At 38.9% G+C, this 6,568-nt stretch overlaps 1 long non-coding RNA gene across 1 annotated transcript; it reads left to right on the forward strand.

Annotated features, from left to right (window-relative positions):
* Nucleotides 1-1,115, forward strand: LOC128732533 (uncharacterized). Its single transcript, XR_008411812.1, has 4 exons — nt 1-247; nt 305-466; nt 530-761; nt 830-1,115. It is a non-coding gene; the product is annotated as an uncharacterized LOC128732533 (long non-coding RNA).
* The last annotated feature ends 5,453 nt before the right edge of the window (nt 1,116-6,568 follow it).

Genomic DNA, 6,568 nt, shown 5'->3' on the forward strand with positions numbered 1-6,568 from the left:
CAAGTCTTTTTTCCGTTTTATTTGATCGTTATCTGAATATGAATTTACATGCTTGCAGTCTCTGTGGTTCCACAAACACGGACGTGGTATTGGCAAACATGCTGGAAAACTACACTACAGAATGGAATTTTTGAGTAAGAAGGCGGAAAAAAGACTTTTTGTGCGCGAATCGGGAAATAAACCATTGAATGTATCAAATCTAGAACCTGTGCAAATTTTGGACGAGCTACCGTCAGCTGAGGATATGGTAAACATATAAGCTGTACAATATAAATATATGTTTAATTGTCAATGTTTTTATTAGCTTACTGAGTTGCAATATTCTATACCTAATGATCAATCGAAGGAGCGTTTAGTTGCCGTATGGAAAGCAACCATTGCATACCGCAATGAGCAGCGAACTGCCGGAACATTTTCGGAATTTTTGAAAGATTTCCCCGTTGCTTCAGCTTTTAATGGAGAACTGGTAACAGTAGTAATAACTACTCGTGAACTTTAACATTTCAATAACTTTAGTATTTATTTTCAGCTTGCAGAAGACTGCGATGCTGAAACCAAAAGCAGATAATTTTGACATTACCTGGAATAATCTGCAGCCAAAAGTGATAGCTTGCTTTGATGAAATGTTTCTTCACATTTCTGATCCATTTCTACGAAGTTTGGCCATTATTAGGGTCAAAAACCCTACCAGAGGCGCAAGACAATCTCGTGACAATTCACAAAAGACGAATCCATTACATAAAATTATCGATTGGATTGATGTAAGAAATACGCACATACTATATATATTATATATTTCAAAATTCTGAAACCTTCTATTCTATTATAGCCTGAGGCCGCATTTCCAGTATGCGAGAACCCGCAAATTTTTGTAGCTGCAGAAAACTTTAAATCTGGTGATTGTTACCTGATCTGGAAAGACGTCGTTATCAGCACTGGGCAAGATTTGAAGCACACTTTTATTTTGCTATGTAAAGGCTTTACAGTCTTTAACACACAGCCATTGCCATCCGACAAACTGTTTTTTTCATTTTTTAATGCGGCAATGCTAAAAATAATGCCATTTAGCACAACTGCGAATAAGTTTTTGATGATGCTCCCTAAATGAAAAGAACTAATGTTCCTTTTATTAACATTTTAACTACCATCTGTAAATAGAACAAAGCAAAAATGTAGTAAAACATTGAATTGAAAAATTCTGCTTCTTATTCACTATTTGCCTTCACGCTATGTCGGAGCCTGGCAATTTAAAACAAATACCTACTGATTAGATAAATTAAATTCTGTTAAATTTATGTTTCTGGTAGAAAAGTAACGGCGCTCTTCAAAAATAAGTTCAACAAAATAAACCAACAACTAAATACAGTAATATAGGTCTGTTGTATGAAAAATGAAACCTTATGAATCTCCCGAAAATAATTCAAATAGCTATTCAAACTTCTGAATTTTTTTGTAAAATAAAGCTCTAAATCTTGCTCTAATCTTATTTTCTAACATGTTTATTGCAAATACAAAAATCCACATTAGGAACTAGAAAGTAACGTTGGAAATTCCATTATGCTGCCATCCATTTACATATAAGAATGTTAGGGACTCGAATACCATGTGAGATATGCGATTTTTATTTCAAACTTCATTGGCATTCAATTCAATTCACATCTTGATAAGTGAATGGCAGAGTATTGAAATTTATTTTGTTTAACCCTTTATAAGGCAATGGCAATTATATTGTTACCAACGAAAAATATTTGTTTTGAGTCTATGATAACATCAGTATAATTATAGAAGCAAAATAAATATTTTTGGTGGCAATATAGTTGCCACTGCCTTATAAAGGGTTAAACCTTAAAAAAAAGGAAAACTTCGGTAGATTTTTTTACCGACTGCCGTCGAAATGAAATGCTGTGCTCAGCGTTTCAGTATACTGACTTTCGGCATAACTGATTTTCGTTCATGCCGAGAATTTCGGTAATTGTCAGTCCTTTTGCCGAGAGCTCGTCAAAGTCCTTTTGCCGAGAGCTCGTCAAAATCCGTTCGCCGAGAGCTCGTCAAACCTTATTTCCACCGAGCTCCTTGCCGAGTGCTCGGCTGTTGAGATTTCGGCAAAACAAAACCGAAATCCGGCTAAAATTTCTAAGTGTGTAAGAAATATTATTTCACGTTCAGATGGCGCAGTTTTACATGCAGGTGAATTAAAACGTCACTTTTCCGTACGGAATAATATCCGGCGCAATTATTACCACAAGAAAAAATGACAGGTGGTTGCTTGCATTGGAGTTGTCAAAATTTCTTCGGTAAATAGCAAGATTTTTTCTTGAGCTGTTTTCTTTTCAGCAGCGTACCCCGCTTAAGCATTAGACAACTAACATAGATCATAAGCATCCAGTCTGTACAGTTTTAACTGAAGACGTAGTAAAAATAAAACCACAAAAAAATAGTGTCCAAATTGTATCGTGATAATTTTCTTACCATCAGATTTTGGACACCCCTGTATTTTGATTTCTGGCAGCAGTTTGTTTACCTATTAAGATTCAGTGGAAAGCAAAATTGAATGCACCCGTCTATCTATTTCTTCGATTTGTGATTGAATTGGTAAGCATTTTAAGTAAAAAGAACATTTATAACAATTCATTATTTAAAATATCATGTTTATCAGGGAATACATCATGCAAAATACAACAAAGTCATGTAGAGTGGCCCGCTCGAAGGAGGCTGGCAGGAAATCAGTAACGGCGTGGCAATTAAAACAGCATGTCGCCAGTTCGGTATTCCCAGATCGACGATCAAGTTTCGGCTAAGCAATCAATACAAAAACCAGTCAAGACCTGGAAATGCTCCAATACCTGATCCTGCTGACGAACTTGAGCTTGTTGGATGGGTGAAGAAAATGGCTCGGAAGGAATGCCCTGTCACTAAATACCGTATCATGAACGGAATGATTCGCAAATCGAGACTGGTAGTGAGCTGCAAATTAGAGCTCTAACTCCACTGCAAACGTTTCCAGTAATTCAATCGGACGCAGAAGGAAGTATTTCTCGATGGGATTTTCTCGACGAATCCAATACCAAAAATGGAATAATTTGGACTTTACTTACATCCTTACATTTTATCCTCCTGCCTGAGGATATTTGCTAACGTTTCAACTATATTAAGTCGTATATTTTAATTTCACGTCCGATATAATCAATAAACATGAAGACTAATAACTGTTATGTTACATGATAAACGGAGGGTTTTTTATTTACAATAATCAAATTGTGCTGAGAAGTCTTCCAAAAAATCATAATTAAAACACGGATTTAAAGCATATAAAGCGGTGATTGACTTTATATTCAAATTTATGGTCTCATCCCATGATAAATTTCTGATATTAAATGAATTTAAATACTGAAAGTAGACTGCACTATCATCCTGTTTGAATGAATCTTAGAGTGTCCAAAATATATTCGTTGACATTTGCCATGTCCAAAATACTTTTTGGACACTGTCTAAAATAAAGTGAGAGGGTTCAAAATATGAAAACTACATAGTAAATAAAAATGTCTATAGCACATTTTTATCGACCAATAGATGACCCAACAACACTTTGCCATTTATACCCTAGACAGACATACAATTGTACCAGCGTTGTACGTGTACAGCGTTGTACATGTACAACGGAAGGGTGACAGACATACTGCTGTACGTTGTACGTGGTTGTGCTCATCACCGATAATCTCTAATTGCTTGGTCTAAGGCCGTTCGCAACGCAAAGTTGCAAATATGTTATAAACTGCTCGACAGTTTTACTATTTCCAACTGTCAAAAATAAAACTAGATCGTGTACTACGCAACGCTAGACGCAACGCCTGTTTTAAAAAACTTCAGCGCCTACACCTTCTTTCTGTGTGTTTGTTTCGTTTGTACACGACGACGTATGACGTTTTCATTGATGCATATTCGTTCGGCGTGGAGGGAGGTAATGTTTGTAGCATATTATTATTTATTTTGATTAAATATATAATACATTAGATATATTATATTTTTTCAGGTCGGTCATTTGAATGAAGTTAATCCAAGTCACCAATCGCAGTAAGCCACGGCTATGAACGATGTCCTCGACGACGCATCCGTGTCTGATAAAAAGAGCCAGTAGCACCGACTATTGCCAAGCTAATGATGTGTACAGCCAATTCGAAGGCATGCCCTGTGAATACCGATAACTATCCAGGTTCTATGCGCTGGTGTTTTTATCACACAGAAGAACAGTTGAATGAATTAATCGAAAGCCTCAATTCACATGCATGTGGTTTTTGTTTCCACTATAACAGACCCGCAGAATTCCCAACACAGCAATGCTGAGAGCCACAAAGGACAGCAACCGTTATCGATCAAAGTCGCACGAAGTGGTAGCCGGCTTGTATCGTATGGCTCAACTTCCAATTCAAATCAAAGTAATTCAAACCCAGCGGCACCGGCCATCCGGCCGGCAGATGCTGCCCACGAACCGGCTCGTAAACCGATTTTGGAAATAAACCCTATCAATCCGGATAACGCGACTTTTATAAAGTACAGCCAAAAGGTACAGGTTACCTGCGTAGTTAGCCCGAGCAAGTTCTATGTGATCACGAATCAAAAGCAGTTCTTGATCATAAACGAACTGTGCGAAATCGATTCAGAAAAGGTGGAGGAACCGGAGAAAATTAAGGTCGGTTCAATGTATCTGGCACAACCGATTGCCGAACGCAGCTGGTACCGGGCGAAGGTACTAAACCGGGGCAAGCACGGAAAGCTGTACGAAGTTTGCTTCGTCGATTACGGACGTACGGACGAAATCCCGCGGGGACACTTTCGCGAAATGACCGAGGAACTGCAGGCAACTGAACCGCTTGCCTGCGAGTGTTCGCTGTTCGATCTGGTTCCGTCGGCTGGTGCCGGCTGCGAATGGAGTCCCGAGGCGCGTCAGTTGATGATCGATTTCATCGATAAGTAAGTGTTGCTATGTTTTAATATTTGCTGAGATTTTTAAGTATTTTTTATTTTAAAATTAAATTTGCAGCCAACACATGATAATGTACGTGGTACAAAACGCAGCAAGCCCTGACCCGTTGCAGGTGGATTTGATTTCGCAAACTGTCGATAACCCTAAATCGTTGCGCGGTGCACTGATGTATCTAAAAGTGGCCAAAAGCGAATCGAATCCGAAGCCTGCTGCCGCTGCCGCAGCTGCATCCGGCAGCGCCAAATGGTCGCCCGATGCGCAAGCTAGGAGTAACCAGCTGGAAAAGAGCCTGCAGAAGTGGAACGCAGAATACAAGCGGCAGATCAAGCCCCGCGAACTGGAGCTGGACGATGTGTTTAAGGCCCGGATAACGTGCTCGGTTTCACCGAGCGAATTTTTCATCCGCAAGAACGCCTGGCAGGAGCAGTTCGACCGGATGCAGCGCCAGCTGGCCGAGTATGTCGTGAAGGAAGCGAAAATTGCCTACCTTCCTCACGTTGGAATGGTTTGTGCATTTGCCGATTGCTGTAGCAGTTGATAACCGTGATAATGGACGTGCGACATTCGGTTTTATTTTTGTTTTGTGTGTCGCAAGCACGTGGCACGTGGTGCGCTGTGAACGCACATTGATGCGCTATACAGCGTACACTTGCGACGTAGTTGCGACACACAAAAAAACGAATGTCGCACGTGGATTATTACGGTTTTCAGTTCCAACAGCAAATATGAGGCCATTTAGTGGTCACGATCGGCGGAGCGTATAGCCTGTATGATTTTCAGGCGGAAGTGCAACGCGACTGACTGGAGGAAACGAGATTGGATCTTCAATTCGGCATTCGACCAGCAGGCCGATTTTGCTGTCGCCCACCAGCAGAGGATGTAAGAGACATTAAAGAAAAAGACGATAGGATCAATCACTGCCGGCTAGTCAAGCTGATGCCGCCAAAGGTATCCCGGATGTATTGCGCATAAACCTGGGACCAAAAGGAATCATGAAAATGTAAGTAGCATGTTTTTATATCTGCCCTTCAGGTGAAATTACTATTTTTTTTTGTTGATTATAATTGACAGAATTAATTATTTAGGGGTCAATGCCGGCGTAGTGATTAGCATTCATACTTTTCACGCATAACTGTCCCATGTTACATTTGGTTATTTTCGACATTTTGTTGTTTAACGTTATAATTCTATATATATTTTTATAATATGAATCGAAAACATGGTGTTTATACTAGAAAAACTCGAAAAAATTTGAAGCCAATTTGTCCCACTGGAAAAATGGACGCATATTTGTCTCGCTGCATATACCTTTTCATATAAAATGGTTTCAAGTTGTATACAAAATTTAATGAAGTTTTTCAACATTATCTCAAAGAGGGATGAATAATAACATGAAAACTAAGTAATTTTAGAAAAAATCAGTTTTTCAACTTTGAGTGCGATTTTCTCATTTTCGTGTTTTGTTTTGTAACATGGGACAAATATGCTTCCGGCGGTAGCTAAGCTGTAAAGAGACTAATAAAAAAATTCTTCAATATTGTGTTATAGCTCAATAAAAGGTTTTAACATTTTTTTTTGTTTGGTCGG

The sequence above is a fragment of the Sabethes cyaneus genome, chromosome 1 (assembly GCF_943734655.1).
Source record: "Sabethes cyaneus chromosome 1, idSabCyanKW18_F2, whole genome shotgun sequence".
Taxonomy (NCBI): Eukaryota; Metazoa; Arthropoda; class Insecta; order Diptera; family Culicidae; genus Sabethes; species Sabethes cyaneus.